The sequence below is a fragment of the Phyllobates terribilis genome, unplaced genomic scaffold (assembly GCF_046119375.1).
Source record: "Phyllobates terribilis strain yellow unplaced genomic scaffold, ASM4611937v1 Scaffold_8__6_contigs__length_399053987, whole genome shotgun sequence".
NCBI classification, from domain to species: domain Eukaryota; kingdom Metazoa; phylum Chordata; class Amphibia; order Anura; family Dendrobatidae; genus Phyllobates; species Phyllobates terribilis.
Genome location: NW_027362768.1, coordinates 363,919,402 through 363,937,628, shown reverse-complemented (window position 1 = coordinate 363,937,628; position 18,227 = coordinate 363,919,402). Strand labels below are relative to the sequence as shown.

The following is an 18,227-nucleotide window of genomic DNA, read 5'->3' as shown; positions in this document are numbered from 1 at the left end:
GTCTTTACAAGCAGCACCCGACCACGTCCATCTGCGAAGATGGTAAGAGACCCTTTTACAGTCTCTCACGGCAGTGTTTTTGGACCGGACCGTCTTCAAAGATCGGCCATTGTTACGTTTCGCCCAATGAACATTCGCTATGGTGGTAAATTTGTCTCTTTCCTCAAAAACAGTCTAAATTGAGAATGTCAAACCTTAACGACCTTTTATCGAAAAGATGGCACCGGACCATGGTGTTATAGCCTCACAAGGAAACTTCGAGGACATAGGACTTCCGTCCACCAAAGTAACAATCAATTAGGACTGAAATGTGAACGACTGAGGTACAATAGTCATCCATTATCGCCGGCTCCGCGCTGGGAGCTCCCGCCCTTCCATCTCCCGCGCCCCTGATTGTGAATGAACGCTGCTTCAGCACGGTATTTATACTTTTCCAAGACCCCGCCCTGAGGTTTGTAACCCCGCCCCTCCGCTTCACTATTGGCTGAGAGCAGCTTCTATCTCCGCCCCTCCCGGTTGCGCTGACATCAGTGCTGGGCTGGGCCGGCTGTAGACACAGACACCGTGCGGCGGCGGCAGCGGCAGCAGGAGGAGGATACCCGGCTCTGCCACCAGCGCTGCCAGGTAACACCTGCCCGACCAGTGCCCGGCGGGGCAGCAGCCAGTGTGTGTGTAACGGGCAGTGTGTGCGGATGGTGCTGCATCCTGTGTCTATGTGCTGCTGCATGTCCCTGCACATAGGGGTGATGATCATGCGCTGCAGCATGCTGGTGTGTATGCGTGATGACACCGCATGTGTGCAACAAGATGTATGATGCCAGTGTAATATGTACTGCACCCATGTGCTGTGTCCCATCTATGTGTAGTGTGTATGATGCTATAGGCATGTCATTCCACAATTCTGTATGTGTGCACATATATGTATGTGTATGATGCTTATGTATCATGTTTAGTGTGTATGATAGTGCTATGTGTACTGCACACATGTGGTGTGTATGATGCAATGCTTATTCTCTGTATGTGTGTCATGTGTAGTGTCTATGATGCTATAGGTATATAATATGTATAATTCCACATCATACATTACACATGCATGTATGTAATGTGTATGCAATGCATAAATTGTGTATGATGATGCATATATGTGTAGTATGTATGATGCATGTACAGTGTGTGTATATAGTGTGTTATATGTATACATGTTTATATATGTAGTATGTATTATTATTATAGCGCCATTTATTCCATGGCGCTTTACATGAGAAGGGGTGTACATAGCAAAAACCCTTACAATGTATACTTATAAACATTGCACATATATTTTATATTTCTGTATGTAATGTTTGATGCTGTAGGTATGGAATATTTATAATTCTGCATGTATGTGTGGTGTGTATGATGCTCATGTAGTGTGGGATGTTATATGTATACATGTAGCTATATGCAGTATGTATCCTTGTACATGTACTTGTTGGCTGTCTGTGCCCGTCCGGTGCCCCTGGTAATTTCCCATACTGTAGGGTGCAGATTTCCGGGCATGGATCTTCTCTGTAGGCTTCTTATAGGATGTCCCCAGTAATCCTGGATTTAGTAGGTTGCACCTTGTACCTGCAGCACCTGTAATCCCCGATGCCCCTCTGCTGCCCGCCCGGCCGCACAGCGCTGGTGACGCGTGTCTGTATGTCACCCTTGCCCACGGGCGGCTGACAGATTTCTCACTGCGAGGCAAATTAATCCTAGTGGCCCAGATAATGGGAGCTGCACTGGCAGACGTCCGTGTCGTTGGGGCTCAGTCACAGCTTCTGCTGCAGAACCTCTTGGAAAGCATCTGTCACTGTCTATAAGAGTCTGTCATGAACTGTGTGCTACCATATGGTGTAGATTTGTGATGATCACTTCGTTAACCCTTAGCAGCTTCATTTGTTACATTATGGATTCTTTTTTTAATTTTATTTTTATGATTTGAATATTCTGTATGAACGGTGACTCCGTCCTTATTTATCTATAGGGTCCTGAAATGCAAAACATGGCGCCATAAAGAGCGATTGTAAAAGTTTTGGGGTCTTCTCCATAAAGTTACACCACCTCTAACGTAGTACAACTCCCATCATCTTGCTTCAGATATTAAGAAATCAAGCACTGTGCCTCTTTTGAGGTTGTGATAGAACCACAAGTCCCAGCATCATTCCATCTGTTAGTTAAATGACCTGATTGATTACTAAGACCCCAATTCTGGAACCCCCTCCTCCACAATCTTTGTGATAGTTTTAAGTCCCCTGTTCCTCTATTCTGCCCCATTAAAAAAATGGAGACTTGGGACCCCCATAGATGGAGGAACAGGGGTGCATCTACAGTTGGTGCAGGAGTTGCACCTGGTCCATATAATTGGGGGTCCTGTTGTAGATTTTGCATTGGGGCACATATACTGGTGGCTTATACATAAATCTATTTTTTGGAGGGGTGGGGGGGTCTGATTTACTGTGCTTGCTGAGAGTTGTAGTTCTACCATGGTTCTGCACGGTTCTTCATTGCTTTAAAAGAATGTGGATTTTTGGGTGAATGTTAAGGATTGGGGGCCTTAGCAACATTTTCTAGGAGTCCTTTGTTTGTTTTTTTTAAACTTTAAATAAAAGGGGTAATTCTTCATCGGGCGGTGGGGGGCGCTATTTACACGCCATGGTAGAATTTCCTGCTGAAATCTGGTTGCAGCCAGTGGCCACCGCTCCAGTGCACGGGGCCCTATGGGCATTTTTATGGCCGTGCAACAGTAGCTTTCCAGGGACTTATAAATGATAGAAACAAAGTGTGAACGGGGTCTTATGTGGAATAACTGGACTTTCTGTGATTTAGGATCGGACATTCCTTTCTCTTGCTGTATCATCAATCCACATGTGCGGCCAGAAGTCGACCCCCAGGTGTCGGCCACCTGTCCAAATGTGACTTTCCCGTATCTATGAGGGTTCTGTATGGAGCCTTTGCTGTAAAAAGGCGACTTTGTGGCTTAAAGGGCTATTTCAATAATCCAATACATACCGGCCATCCATAGGATTAAGGGTTAAAGGGGTGAGGACATTCTTTAATGCTTATAATTGAGGATACAAATAATTTTTGCATTTGAATTTCATTTAAAAAATCTGCATCCTGTAGCCTCTAGCTGCGGAATGAGTAAACTGAGAATCTGTCAGTGAGCGCAGTGGGATAGTTTGTAAGGCTTTTTATCTGCCTTATTCTAATTTCTGACCACATCAAAGCTGAATGTGTTGGGAGACAAATGAATGTGAAGCCGGTGATTTGTGAGCTGCGCTGCTCCACAGTCATGTGGCTTCACGTCCTCCTGTGGAAAGAAAAAGCTGAATGTACAAACTTTTACATTGTGCCTCTAAATATAGCTGAGCTGTATCTGCTCCTACTGTGGAGTCAAGGATGTCAGCCGGGAGCGAGGACCGAACTGTCCATAGAAAGTAATGGGTGAGGTCGAAGTGTCATATGTAAAGGGTCCATTGTTCAGTTTTACTATAGAATTAATCACTGGAGACCGTCAACAAGCTGGCTGACTGAAAAGCCGCTGCGGAGTATAATATGGGATGTAACTCAGGATCAGTAATGTAATGTATGTACACAGTGACTGCACCAGCAGAATAGTGAGTGCAGCTCTGGAGTATAATACAGGATGTAACTCAGGATCAGTAATGTAATGTACAAAGTGACTGCACCAGCAGAATAGTGAGTGCAGCTCTGGAGAATAATACTGGATGTAACTCAGGATCAGTACAGGATCAGTAATGTAATGTATGAACACAGTGACTGCACCTGCAGAATAGTGAGCGCAGCTCTGGAGTATAATATAGGATGTAACTCAGGATCAGTACAGGATCAGTAATGTATGTACACAGTGACTGCACCAGCAGAATAGTGAGCGCAGCTCTGGAGTATAATACAGGATGTAACTCAGGATCAGTACAGGATCAGTAATGTAATGTATGTACACAGTGACTGCACCAGCAGAATAGTGAGTGCAGCTCTGGAGTATAATACAGCATGTAACTCAGGATCAGTAATGTAATATATGGAGGGCAGTGCATCAGAACTTCCTGTGATTATCGTTTATGTGCACTCCATGCCATTTCCCCGTCTTTCTTCCACATGACATCACATTGCAGTTGTTGGGGCAGGTCTCTGTAATGAGGCGCACTTTGGGATGGTATACTTGGTAGGAATGATATAATTGTGTAATTTCTGTTGAATTTAAGGATAAAAAGATGGTTTTACTCATTAAAGGGATTATTCATCGGTAAAAAATGTTTTGGCAAAGGGCTGGGGGTGATTTACAAAAATGAAAGCAGTGATCACCTCCTGACCGGTCACCTATTCGGACATTTACTGGGTCCCCGTCGGTCTCTACTTCCTGGTCCCATCTCACAGGAAATGTAAGGAATTGGCAGACGATCACTGCTGGGGGCTGGTCCCCTCCGCTGCCAGTGATTGGCTGTGTTGATATCTCCTAGGGGGTCAAGATGGGACCAGGACGTGGAGACCAATGGGGACCCGATAGACATTGAAACTAGAATGGAGTGGGATTATTGCTCCTCTTCCTCTTCTTGCTCCTCTTCCTCTTCTTGCTCCTCTTCCATTTTTTTTTTTTATATAACCACTCATCCCTTTGCCAAATATATTTTCCCACTGGCCAAACCCCTTTAATGTATATTGATTTTTGGGAATTGAAGGGTATCCTATCCGCTCTGAAATCCAAATGTCATCCTGACTGTGTGAACAGACTCTAGGGTAGATGGCAGTGTATTAGGTTTGGTATCTTTAAGGGAATTGTCCAGAATTGCAAAAAACCGTACCCGACCGTGGGCTGTCTGGTACTTTAGCCCATCCTCATGGAAGTATTTAGAGCTGAGCCGCAATACCACACACAACCCATGGTGAGGGGTGGCGCTGTTTCTGAAACATTTTTAGAGAACCCCTTTAATACGGTCTTTTTTATACTGTTTCTGATGGAAATGATTTACAAATGGCATGGATGGTATTTCTTGTGCATGTGTCATCGGCAGAGATAGTTACAGTAATTGTATTTTCCTTTACACCTACGTACCTTTTATATAACCATCATAAAAGCGCAGAAAATCCACGTCCAAAGTAGAACTTTTTTTTTTTTTTTTTTAAGCAACAACAAAAAAAAAGTTTTCAGTACCTGCACAAGGGAAATTAATATAAATAAATATATTTGAATTGCATTTTTTATTTTTTTGCATTTGATTTCCGCAAATCCTGTAGTCCTCCTGAGGTTGAACAACTTTGTTTCGTTGGGAAATTAATTATCGTATAACAAATTATTTAATTTGGAGGACATGTACAGTACAGACCAAAAGTTTGGACACACTTTCTCATTTAAAGATTTTTCTGTATTTTCATGACTATGAAAATTGTACATTCACACTGAAGGCATCAAAACTATGAATTAACACATGTGGAATTAAATACTTAACAAAAAAGTGTGAAACAACTGAAAATATGTCTTATATTCTAGGTTCTTCAAAGTAGCAACCTTTTGCTTTGATAACTGCTTTGCACACTCTTGGCATTCTCTTGATGAGCTTCAAGAGGTAGTCACCAGAAATGGTCTTCCAACAATCTTGAAGGTGTTCCCAGAGATGCTTAGCACTTGTTGGCCCTTTTGCCTTCACTCTGCGGTCCAGCTCACCCAAAACCATCTCGATTGGGTTCAGGTCTGGTGACTGTGGAGGCCAGGTCATCTGGCGTAGCACCCCATCACTCTCGCTCTTGGTCAAATAGCCCTTACACAGCCTGGAGGTGTTTGGGGTCATTGTCCTGTTGAAAAATAAATGATGGTCCAGCTAAACGCAAATCGGATGGAATAGCATGCCGCTGCAAGATGCTGTGGTAGCCATGCTGGTTCAGTATGCCTTCAATTTTGAATAAATCCCCAACAATGTCACCAGCAAAGCACCCCCACACCATCACACCTCCTCCTCCATGCTTCACGGTGGGAACCAGGCATGTAGAGTCCATCCGTTCACCTTTTCTGCGTCGCACAAAAACACGGTGGTTGGAACCAAAGATCTCAAATTTGGACTCATCAGACCAAAGCACAGATTTCCACTGGTCTAATGTCCATTCCTTGTGTTCTTTAGCCCAAACAAGTCTCTTCTGCTTGTTGCCTGTCCTTAGCAGTGGTTTCCTAGCAGCTATTTTACCATGAAGGCCTGCTGCACAAAGTCTCCTCTTAACAGTTGTTGAAGAGATGTGTCTGCTGCTAGAACTCTGTGTGGCATTGACCTGGTCTCTAATCTGAGCTGCTGTTAACCTGCAATTTCTGAGGCTGGTGACTCGGATAAACTTATCCTCAGAAGCAGAGGTGACTCTTGGTCTTCCTTTCCTGGGGCGGTCCTCATGTGAGCCAGTTTCTTTGTAGCGCTTGATGGTTTTTGCAACTGCACTTGGGGACACTTTCAAAGTTTTCCCAATTTTTCGGACTGACTAACCTTTATTTCTTAAAGTAATGATGGCCACTCGTTTTTCTTTACTTAGCTGCTTTTTTCTTGCCATAATACAAATTCTAACAGTGTATTCAGTAGGACTATCAGCTGTGTATCCACCAGACTTCTGCACAACACAACTGTTGTTCCAAACCCCATTTATAAGGCAAGAAATCCCACTTATTAAACCTGACAGGGCACACCTGTGAAATGAAAACCATTTCCGGTGACTACCTCTTGAAGCTCATCAAGAGAATGCCAAGAGTGTGCAAAGCAGTCATCAAAGCAAAAGGTGGCTACTTTGAAGAACCTAGAACATAAGACATATTTTCAGTTGTTTCACACTTTTTTGTTAAGTATATAATTCCACATGTGTTAATTCATAGTTTTGATGCCTTCAGTGTGAATGTACAATTTTCATAGTCATGAAAATACAGAAAAATCTTTAAATGAGAAGTTGTGTCCAAACTTTTGGTCTGTACTGTATGTATTAGCCACAGAGCAGATAGAAAGAGCGTCTCTCGCTCTGGAGGACCCAGCATGTCCATGTTTTCTGGAAACTGTGTAATGCATCCTTTCGCCTGTGGGAGTGCTGTTGTAGAATTAAACACTCCCTTCCAAGTTTGACCACTGATCGCAGCTGATCTCTGGGGGTCTCGGCAGCTCGATTTCATGAGCAGAGTATCCTGATCGATGTGGGTCTGTGTTGCAAATGAGATATATATATGCCATGGATGGAAATGTCTCTTTAGGGATATGGTCTGTCTAGAAGAAGCAAAGTCTTTATTGGCGTCTGCCAAGTTTGGCACCAGAAACATAGGTCACCCGCAGCTGAGGGGGGACATCTCTCTGTGGTTGGACCCTTTAAGGCTCAGGATGTGATTTCATCTGTTTTTCTTTTTAATGGTTTTTCAGAACCGGCAGCTGAAATCTACTTGTTTGACACGAGCATTAAACATGTAAACGGGACGTAATCCAGGATTTACAATGTATTTTGAAAATTTACGCTCCGGGCCAAACATCTTCCAGGTGGTCGTGCGGAGCTGCATGTAAACCCCGGCTGGTGGCACAGAGTGGAAAGTGTTTATTGCTCAGAGGGGTTTTTGGGCTTTAACACGTGTTTTTTTTTTATTTTTTTAACTTTCATATTTCCAAGATCTCTGCTTGCTGTTGCTAAAGCGGAAAACCTTTAGAGACCTAAAAGTCCACATAGCAGAGGGTATGATGCCATTGTATCCAGTCTAGATACATCAGACAGCTGGAGAATCTCTCCCGACTAATCCGTGTACATGCGCGCTCGCTTGCCTGAGCATGCATGTGTTTTTTGGTTGGGAGAAGGAAGAAATCCGCTGCCAGACACATCTGGCGGCAGCTTATCTCTTTGTAACAAAAAAATCAGGCTTTGAAGTTCAACATGGCCAATGTTTTTCTTCTGACATCATCTGATGGAAGAGTCAGGAGGCCCTTTATTAGATTAAAGTTGTCTGAACTTCCCGACTCTCCCCTGAAATATGATGATGAATTTCAAGTCTCTGATCTTTGGAGATAAACCTTTTCCAGGGGAGGTTGGGGAATGACAGAGGAGTCTGCAGGACATGCAGGGTTAGGCTTGGGGGTGGAAGGGGGGGCGGGGACATGCGGGGTTAGGCTTGAGGGTGGGGGGGACATGCGGGGTTAGGCTTGAGGGGGGGGACATGCGGGGTTAGGCTTGAGGGGGGGGGACATGCGGGGTTAGGCTTGAGGGGGGGGGACATGCGGGGTTAGGCTTGAGGGGGGGGACATGCGGGGTTAGGCTTGAGGGGGGCGGGGACATGCGGGGTTAGGCTTGAGGGGGGCGGGGACATGCGGGGTTAGGCTTGAGGGGGGCGGGGACATGCGGGGTTAGGCTTGAGGGGGGCGGGGACATGCGGGGTTAGGCTTGAGGGGGGCGGGGACATGCGGGGTTAGGCTTGAGGGGGGCGGGGACATGCGGGGTTAGGCTTGAGGGGGGGGGACATGCAGGGTTAGGCTTGAGGGGGGGGGACATGCAGGGTTAGGCTTGGAGGGGGGGGACATGCGGGGTTAGGCTTGGAGGGGGGGGGACATGCGGGGTTAGGCTTGGAGGGGGGGGGCAACATGCGGGGTTAGGCTTGAGGGTGGGGGGACATGCGGGGTTAGGCTCGGGGATACACAGGGGTACCACAGAGGAGTCTGGGGCACACACTGGGGGATAAACTGGGGACCATGCAGATGAGACACTGGTGGAGACGCAGGGGGAGGCTGAGGACACGCTGGAGGCCAGCACTTGCTTCCTCATAGAGAATAAAGAAACAGTTGTCGTTTTTGTACATGGGAGAGTCGGGGGCGATTGTTGGCGACTGAAGACCTATTTAATGTCTGTAGTGGCCTTTCTATACATTAGATGGTCTGCCAGAATTGGTGGGTTCAGCACACCGTTCTTTTATGTGTATGGTCCGAGCTTCGCCTCAGTGACTACAAAAACTATGAAATCGACTTCTGTTTTATTGCATTAAAAAAGACACAAAATCTTCTCAAAACGCGTCGCTCCTATGACACAAGTATATGGTTTAGATTGGAATGTAGCCTGTACCTTGGGGTGAGTCTTCTCCTGAGGCCCTTGGATGTCGGCTGGTGATCACACCTTTTTTTTTTTTTTTAAACTTTTTTTTTTTTTTTTTTTCAAGTAACTCAACCCATAGGACAAACCTGTTTCCACGCAGTTTGGTTCCTAAGGCAAATGTAGTAATCTCGCTGCTCCACTTCTGCCGTCTGTCCCAGTACTTCATACCTGCAGACCAGTAACACAAGGCAGCGTCTTGGAATGCAATCATCATGGGGAGGGTCCGCTCCCTCCCTCCGACGATTCCTACCTCATGTAACTCACACCAAACACCTTCTCTCCTTATTTGTGTCCTCCGTTGCGGAGTAGGGTCATACAGGAGCAACTCAACAGCTGGTTCCTTTTAACCGGCAGGTACTAAGGGGCGTCCGGGTGCCAAGTGGCATGCCCGACGTGTGCACACTTTTTCAGACGTCCACTGTATATGAGCGGCAGATGTCTGGAGGATATGTATAGAACGGGCCCGCTGGCCGACTATTTGCTCAGCAGATCCCCCACTGGTAACTGATGTGTTTGGAGCCATTGCATCAATCAAACCGTTTAGATGCTGTGGTTTCTGTCCACCATAGCATCTAAGGCAGGGGTCTCAAACACGCGGCCCGCGGGCCGCATGCGGCCCCAGAGGCTGCTTTATGCGGCCCGCAGGCACAGACCCCTTGACGATCCCGACCTGGTCCAGGAGGAGCCGCCGACAGCAGCGCTGAATTGCCGCACAGAGACTGTCTCCCAGCACAGCATTTCCAATGCCAGCCGCTGGCCAATCAGAGGCCAGCAGCTGATATCTGCGTGTCGGCGCAGCGAGTATGACGTCATTGCCATATGCAGATGTCAGCTGCTGGCCTCTGATTGGCCGGCGGCTGACATTGAAAATGCTGTGCTGGGAGACAGTCTCTGTGCGTCAATGCAGCGCTGCTGTCGGCGGCTCCTCCTGGACCAGGTCGGGATCGTCAAGGGGTCGGACTCTGTGGTGCCTGCGGGCCACATCTGCAGGAAGGCCGCCGAGGGAACGGAGGACAGGTGAGAATCATCTTTTTTTTTTTTCTATTTTATGTGTGTGAAGAACAGCACAGGGGGCACAGAGCCACAGGATGGGGACCTGGATGGGGCACATAGCCACAAGAGGGGACCTGGATGGGGCACAGAGCCACAGGATGGGGACCTGGATGGGGCACATAGCCACAAGAGGGGACCTGGATGGGGCACATAGCCACAGGATGGGGACCTGGATGGGGCACATAGCCTCAAGATGGGGACCAGAGCCACAAGAGGGGACCTGGATGGGGCACAGAGCCTCAAGATGTGGACCTGGATGGGGCACATAGCCACAGGATGGGGACCTGGATGGGGCACATAGCCACAGGATGGGGACCTGGATGGGGCACAGAGCCTCAAGATGTGGACCTGGATGGGGCACAGAGCCTCAAGATGGGGACCTGGATGGGGCACATAGCCACAGGATGGGGACCTGGATGGGGCACATAGCCTCAAGATGGGGACCTGGATGGGGCACATAGCCTCAAGATGGGGACCTGGATGGGGCACATAGCCACAAGATGGGGACCTGGATGGGGCACAGAGCCACAAGATGGGGACCAGAGCCACAAGAGGGGACCTGGATGGGGCACATAGCCACAGGATGGGGACCTGGATGGGGCACAGAGCCTCAAGATGTGGACCTGGATGGGGCACATAGCCACAAGATGGGGACCTGGATGGGGCACAGAGCCACAAGATGGGGCACATAGCCACAACATGGGGACCTGGATGGGGCGCATAGCCACAACATGGGGACCTGGATGGGGCACATTGCCACAGGATGGGGACCTGGATGGGGCACATAGCCCCAAGATGGGGACCTGGATGAGGCACATTAGTACAAGATGGGCGCCAGGATGGGGAACGTTGCCACAGGATGGGGACCTGGATGGGGCACATAGCCACAGGATGGGGACCTGGATGGGGCACATTAGTACAAGATGGGGACTTGGATGGGGAACATTACTACAAGATGTTTTCCATTATTACTATATGATGCTAATTGTAAGACAATATTACTGTATGTGGCCAATTGGGGGAAATAAAATTGTAAAAAAAATAAAATAAAGCATGAAAAAATATTGGGCACTAAAAATGCTGTTTTATATGTAAACTAAAGTAAACACAAAAAAGTGCACGTTTATTATCGCCACATCCATAACGACCCAAGCCATAAAAAAATAAACACGGCAAAAATGTTCAAAAGGTGTATACAAAAAAATGGTATCACTAAAAATGTCACATTGAACAAAGAATGCGGCCCCCCAAATTCAAATTTTTTCCATGTGCGGCCCATATACCCAGCCGAGTTTGAGACCCCTGATCTAAGGGGTTAGACAGGGGAACGGTTCTCTAACACCCCCAAATGGACTGATTGCAGGAATCGGATGGACTGTTGTCACCCCCTTGTGGTGCTTCCTTTCTCGGAGAGTTGGGGGAAGGTTTATGGGACCCATTTGTGTACTTTAATAGAACTTGGCGGTAAAAAAATCACCTCTGTTGGGTTTCATAAAAAAATAAAATAAAATTAATGAGTCAGAGAGTTCCTGTACGGTTGTAGTTACAGTATTGTCCCATTCACTGACAGCGAGCAGGCGTGTCGCAAACCACCTGAAGTTGCTAATCAAATTTAGTAGAAGATTGTGTGAATTTTCAGCCGACAGTAAATAAGATTTGTTTTTTTTCTTTAAGGGAACATGGTGGGGAGTTGTTGTTGTTGTGTGTCTTTTTTTTTGCAATTGTGCCATGTAGAGACCCCGGGGCTGAGCCGGAGATGGCAAGAGATCACCCTCTTTGTAGAACACTTCTGCCAGGACTTTCCTCTCTCTCTTTTTTTTTTTTTTTTTTTTTTTTTTTCTCCTGACCTGAATCTGTACGAGGGAGAGCTGCTGTCAGAGCGAATTCTGGTCTGGAGCACTCATCGGATGAGATAAATAAAAGCTCTGTTTTGCAGGGAATCTCTCTCCACAGGGGGATGTGAAACGCGTTGCGATGACTGCTCTGCTGCCTCCTGACTGTCAGACTTCAGCAACTGTTTATAGAGCAAAGAGAACAAGTATTTAAAGTAGTTTCCTGTTTCCTAAAACAAAAAAAAAACATATAATCCCCAGATAGACATTTAAAGGGGTTGTACGGAACTTTTTACTTCTCCTTAAAGGGGTTATCGACTACATTTCATGATTGTGCCAGGGTGGTGGAAAAAAACACATCGCTCCTCCATATTTTGTATTGTCCTCCGCCAGTCTCCCATTTACATGGTATACCGACCCCCTAGCACATGACCATGTGACTGGCTGACAAGACATCACGTCCATGTCACAATACAGACAAGGGAACATTTCATTACCAGATTGGTGCTGGGATTTCCTGCTCAGAGAGTCACATAGCAGCTTGGCGCCAGCTCTTCACTGAACAGGGGGAGCGGGTACCTCATGGTTAGACCCCCAGATTAAGCTCCAGAACGACTGGTGTTGAGCTGCTTCTCTGGGGGAGAGGGCGCTGAGATGCCTCACCTTGCCTACATCATTCTGGATCTTCGCCGAGGGGGGGAGGAGCGTGCGCCGAGCTGCTTCGCTTGGGGGCCGAGCTGCTTCGCTTGGGGGGGGGGGGGGGGAGCGGGCGCCGAGCTGCTTCGCTTGGGGGGGGAGCGGCCGCCGAGCTGCTTTGCTTGGGGGGGGGGGAGCGGGCGCCGAGCTGCTTCGCTTGGGGGGGGGGAGCGGGCGCCGAGCTGCTTTGCTTGGGGGGGGGGGGAGCGGGCGCCGAGCTGCTTTGCTTGGGGGGCGGGGGGGGGGAGCGGGCGCCGAGCTGCTTCGCTTGGGGGGGGGGGGGGAGCGGGCGCCGAGCTGCTTCGCTTGGGGGGGGGGGGGGAGCGCAGAGCTGCTTCGCTTGAGGGGAGGTGCGGGCGCCGAGCTGCCTCATCTCACTGGCAGTCGTTCTGGAGCTTAGTCTGGGGGGCTTTGTTCCTGAGGCAGTGTATGAGGGTCGGGTAGGGGGAGGGGTAATTTCGATGTTTAAAACTCCTTAAATTTGTTAAGGAGCTCACGCAGAATTTTCAGTTACAGTAAACTTCAAGGGACAAAAGTGAGTAGGCCTCGTGGTTTTCCTCTTCCATGTGCTGTTGCTTAGTAACTGGTGAAGTCCTCCGTCCTGAAAGTATTGTCAGTTCTCCCAATTATGCGTTATCATATTCAGAGGCGTCAGTCGTTGTCTTCTCTCCGTTTTATCACTAATATTCGGTCCTGTTAATGAGCGCTTTCCGTGCTCCCGGGTCCGGTCCTTTCCCTGCGTCCTGACAGGTCCGCGCTCATACTAATGCCTGCAGTGGCTTCCTATACTTAGAAAGCGGCAATTGATTTTTATTCCCCTTCATCTGCAATTCTTATGGGACCCCCCCCCCTCCTCTGTGCAGATACTTCCAGTAACTCTGACCCCTGCATGTTACTTACACCACTGATCCTTTAATTGTCCATTTATGACCCTCACAGACAGAGGATACGTGGAAACTTCCAGTATAGATTTGGCTTTTAGTACATTTCATAATTGTTAGCTGTTTTTGGTGGGTTTTCCAGAAGTGGAGAGAGGTGCTCAGCGGGGTTACACTTAGAGAATAATTGCAAATGCAATTTCCACAGATTGAAAGTTAGATAAAATATAGGGTTGGATTCATTCTGATTTTCAGGAAACTCCGAAAAAAACAAAAAAAAATGGGAAGACCTCTTGGACTTGGAGGCTGTTGGCGTTTTTGGGTTGTGTTGTTGAGAAGTGATCCAGAGGCCATAAGGTTTTGGAGGGTCTGATTAGGTGTGATGGACTTCGCTGGAGGGTGCTAGCTCTGCTAGAGGGTGGTGCATTCTACTGGAGGATGCTTCTGAAGGGTGTAGGTTTTTTTTTTTTTTTTTTGGTGGGTTTGCCATAAGTGAGGTATACAGGGTGGTATGCTTAGAGAACTAAAATTACAATTTTCAACTACCCTATAAAAGAGAAGACCTCTTGGACTTTTTTTTTCCATGTCCTATTGAGAATTGATCCAATAGGCATAAGAATGCGGAGGTTCTGCTGGAGAGTGCAGCTAGTCTGCTGATGATGCCAAGGTCCTGCTAGAGGTTGCGAGGCGTCTGCTGATGATGCCAAGGTCCTGCTAGAGGTTGCGAGGCGTCTGCTGATGGCGCCGAGGTCCTGCTAGAGGTTGCGAGGCGTCTGCTGATGGCGCCGAGGTCCTGCTAGAGGTTGCGAGGCGTCTGCTGATGGCGCCGAGGTCCTGCTAGAGGTTGCGAGGCATCTGCTGATGGCGCCGAGGTCCTGCTAGAGGTTGCGAGGCGTCTGCTGATGGCGCTGAGGTCCTGCTAGAGGTTGCGAGGCGTCTGCTGATGGCGCCGAGGTCCTGCTAGAGGTTGCGAGGCGTCTGCTGATGGCGCCGAGGTCCTGCTAGAGGTTGCGAGGCGTCTGCTGATGGCGCCGAGGTCCTGCTAGAGGTTGCGAGGCGTCTGCTGATGGCGCCGAGGTCCTGCTAGAGGTTGCGAGGCGTCTGCTGATGGCGCCGAGGTCCTGCTAGAGGTTGCGAGGCGTCTGCTGATGGCGCCGAGGTCCTGCTAGAGGTTGCGAGGCGTCTGCTGATGGCGCCGAGGTCCTGCTAGAGGTTGCGAGGCGTCTGCTGATGGCGCCGAGGTCCTGCTAGAGGTTGCGAGGCGTCTGCTGATGGCGCCGAGGTCCTGCTAGAGGTTGCGAGGCGTCTGCTGATGGCGCCGAGGTCCTGCTAGTGCAGTGTTCCCCCAACTCCAGTCCTCAAGGCCCCCAACAGATCAGGTTTTCAGGATTTCCTTAGTATTGCACAGGTGATGGAATTTTTGCCTGTGCAAGTGATGGAATTATCACCTGTGCAATACTAAGGAAATCGTGAAAACATGATCTGTTGGGGGCTTTGAGGACTGGAGTTGGGGAACCCTGTGCTAGAGGATGCGAGGTGTCTGCTGATGGCGCTGAGGTCCTGGTAGAGAGTGGAGAGGGTCTGCTTAATGGTGATACGGCTCAGCTGGAGGCTTTGAGATCTGCTGTAGGGTGTCGAGCTCTATTTGATGGATTTTCAAATACACCCTCTCTGGGTCTCTTGGATTTGCAGGTTTGCTGATAAGTACCGGTAGTGATCCAGGGGCCGTCGGGTTGCCGAGGGTCTGCTGAAGGGTGCCCGTGTCTGGTGCATCAGAACCTGCTGTTCTCCCCTTTTTATTCCCATGGAGATTTTCCATACAAAGTTCATTTACCTACTGATGCGGTACAAAAAAATCTTTTTGCTTCCTTGCACTAAAACAAATTTTGATTGAGTCCTGAAAAATGCATGATGTTAAAATGTATTTGGATCTCATGAGATATTTATGGGAATGAAGCCTACAAGCTTCTTAATGTGCTCTCAAGTTTTGATAATTAGTTTTAGTGGCGGCTTCATACATTTAAGTGGGCGCCCCACCTCTTGGAAACGTGAATTAAATGCTGAGGTCTCCATAGCTGATCCACAGGGATAGGACCGTAATCAATCGCGGATCGTCCATGCACAAAATCCTTACAGAAATTCAAAAGCATTTCTGTTCCATGTGGACATACCCTTAAAGGGTTATTCCCAAGATATCAAATTATTACTTACCTATAAGATGGGGGATCACTTGGGGGTCTAAGCACTGGGACCACAAGCGAACTTCGAGTATGGGGCTCTGCTTGAATGACGCGGAGGTGCACAAGCTCGACCTCCTCTCCATTCATTGTCTCCAGAAGTCCCATGGACCATGAGTGAAGCAGAGATGGAGCTTGTGCACCTTGGCTCCATTAAAGATGAAACTGCAGATCCCCATTCTCAGGTTTAATGGGGTCCCAGTAGACGGACCCCCAGCCATCAGCAAATGATCCCATTTCTTATAGTTCGGACTTTGGTGTAAACCTTTAAGATTGCAAAAGGCCTCATGCTCCAGGGTCTTGGAACGAGAAGGGGACTTAGAAGAGGTGTGTGGTCCAGAAAAGGAGTATGGCTTTGGAGAATATGACTCGCCCCCTGGGCCGTGGGGCACTCGGGACCGGGCTTCAGGGCAATGCTGGGAGTAGTGGTGGCAACCCGGTTCCGTGGCTCAGGGTGGTCAGACCAATGGTAGTCTGCTATGTGCTGTTGATAATGTCCGACTACGCCACCCGTGGATTGCGGTTATTAGGAACCGCCGCTGCAAAGCAGTCCCCTGAGGTTGATGGTATGCGCAGCTGAGATTGTATAACTCCCCACGGGAAGAGTGTAACCCCAGGGCAGTGCAGTGGATGGTGGGGGTGATGGTGCAGGGAGTCCCAGTACCGTTAGTGCTGGAGGAGCGAAAGAGTACACAGACAACCTACTACAGTCCAATGCCTTTATTCACAGTTCAGATTCTCCGGGTCACTTCTGTACAGGTAGTGACCACCCAAGCCGTGCGGTGTCCACCAGGTGAGGGGCTCGGTCAACCCCCAGGCAGTTCAGGAGCATGGCCCAGGACCCCCTTTTATCCTTTCTCTGGCCTGCCTCACCAGTGACCCACTTTTGTCCAGCTGCCGCGAACTTGAGCGGGTAAACGTGGATCCCGTTCCCCACTGTTCTATATGGTGCCTTCCTAGCAGGTTTGATGAGGTGTCGCACCAATAAATGATCACGACGACCGGTCTTTGGCTGAGGGTTGTTTCTCCTCCACCAACTTGGGATCCAGTACCCTTAATCTGCCTGACCTTTCGCCCTGTATTCTCGTGGGTTCTTAGGGTCCCTTCCACCTTCTTGTTTCTGAGCCTGTCCACATTTTGGATACTTCTCTTTCTGTTTCTTTCTGTTCTTGTTCCTTTCTGTTCCTGGCCTTTTCTCTAGGCCTGTCTCATGGAGCTGGGCCGAGAGGGAGCCACAGCTCCCTGTCACATCTCCACTCTGCTTCTTCTCTGACTGAACTGAACTGACCCAGAACTAAGATGGTGCCCACCTTATATACCCTTCCCTAGTGTGTGAGCTCAGGTGACCAGCAACCAATGAGCTCCTATCTACGCTCAGTAACCAACCCCTATCTGCTCCTACATCACTGGGTATTCCTCCCCCCTCCCCACTCCAGCCAGGGACATGGTCTGTCGTGCCTGCATTTCTGTCTAATGGGAGCACCGTTGAACTGTCCCTCGGAAATGGGGTGTGTGTGGTGTATGCAGCTAACTGAGCCCTGGTCCATACTCCATCCTTACCCGGGAGTGGGATATCACACCTCTGGCAGAGGTGCAATACCCCTGTAGCGGCCGAACCCTCGGGGCGCTACAAATACATTTTGGCACCTCCCTCCAAATATTACCGCCATACAGAGCACAAATATTACCATTATTATAAACGGCATTTAAACAATATTATATCACCTTATATTTGCTATACTCCCTTAAACAGGAGTATACAAGGGGATCAAATAACTTTTGGGGAAATAGGATGAATTGACAAGTCTGAAGTTTAAAGGGCTCATTTCATTGTTATTCTCTGGTCGTTAATTCTTGATACCTCTTCTGTTCTGCACTTATTTTGTATTTTTTTTTCCCGGAACTTTAATTTTATTTTCAAAAATGATTGCATAGAGAGATGTTTCCCCCTCGAGTTCAGGTAGATGCCTGCACGCTCCTGACTGATCATTGAATATTCATCAGTTGGACTGGGATCAAAGGCTTCATTATCTTCCTCTCGATGCAGCGGCAATTAAAAGAGGAGAATGAGCACCAACTGAAAATATGTCTATGCTTTAAAGACTTTTTTTTTTGGACCAGATTCATTAAGACTGGCGTTTTGTACTAAGTGTTGGAATAAGATGCGCCAAGTACATTAAGAGGCGTGGACCTCTTTAATTAATTTAGCCCATCTTTCATCTTTTTAACTGCTGCGCCACCTCCGGCAGTGTACGCCAGCCAAGTGTGGAAATTATATTGAATCTCTAGTAAGTGCTTGTTTACGCCCCGTTGAAACCACTTTTTTAAGGAGGTGGAGCAGGCGGGGACTGACATTTAAAAAAAAAAAAAAGGTCAAGTCTTAACTTTTGCAAACTTAAGGTTGCACA

The 18,227-nt window shown here is 48.2% G+C and overlaps 1 protein-coding gene across 1 annotated transcript in view; it reads left to right on the top strand.

Moving 5' to 3' along the window:
• Nucleotides 1-488: 488 nt before the first annotated feature.
• The window catches only part of CAMK1 (calcium/calmodulin dependent protein kinase I), a 99,069-nt gene continuing 81,330 nt past the window's right edge, over nt 489-18,227 (top strand). Inside the window, exon 1 of the mRNA XM_073644808.1 lies at nt 489-624. The gene's annotated coding sequence lies outside the window, so the exon portion shown is untranslated. The remainder of the gene's footprint in view (nt 625-18,227) is intronic.